This window comes from Arachis ipaensis, chromosome B07 (assembly GCF_000816755.2).
Source record: "Arachis ipaensis cultivar K30076 chromosome B07, Araip1.1, whole genome shotgun sequence".
In the NCBI taxonomy this organism is placed as follows: domain Eukaryota; kingdom Viridiplantae; phylum Streptophyta; class Magnoliopsida; order Fabales; family Fabaceae; genus Arachis; species Arachis ipaensis.
In genome coordinates, this window is record NC_029791.2 from 7,975,105 (window position 1) to 7,975,696 (window position 592).

Sequence of the window (592 nt, forward strand, 5' to 3'; positions counted from 1 at the left end):
TAATATACATAAAATAATTAATAATATTATATTATATTTAAATTTTTATTTTAATTTATATTATGTATGTAATAATAGTTATATAAATTTTAAATTTTAATTTTATTTGTTGAATGTTAATAATTATAGGAACGAGGACGAGTATCCGTTTGAATGAGTTAGGATTTATTTATGCGGGTTATTGCAATAATCCGCCTCTACTCACCCCATTATCATCCCTAATTCTTAATTATTGAGGGAGAAAGAACAGAAGATGCAAATGTTAGTTAATTAATTTGACTGTTAAAAGTAAGTAACTCGTTTCACCTGTTTTTTGTTTGTCTCTATTACATTCTATCTCATCGTATTCTATTCAGTTTTGCGATATTTGAGAATTGCCATCAGTATCTCAATGTAGGTTCGAGATATTCTCTTATTTTACAGTTTGGGACTATTTAAATTAACCAATTTAAAATTTTTTAATATACTAATAGAACAGAAAAAAAATTAATTATTCAAATAATATTATTAAGTTAAAATATAGTGTTAGAAAGAGGTCTTTAATTTAATTATATTTTATACAAATATAATTTGTTTGAATTTTTTAAGAAGG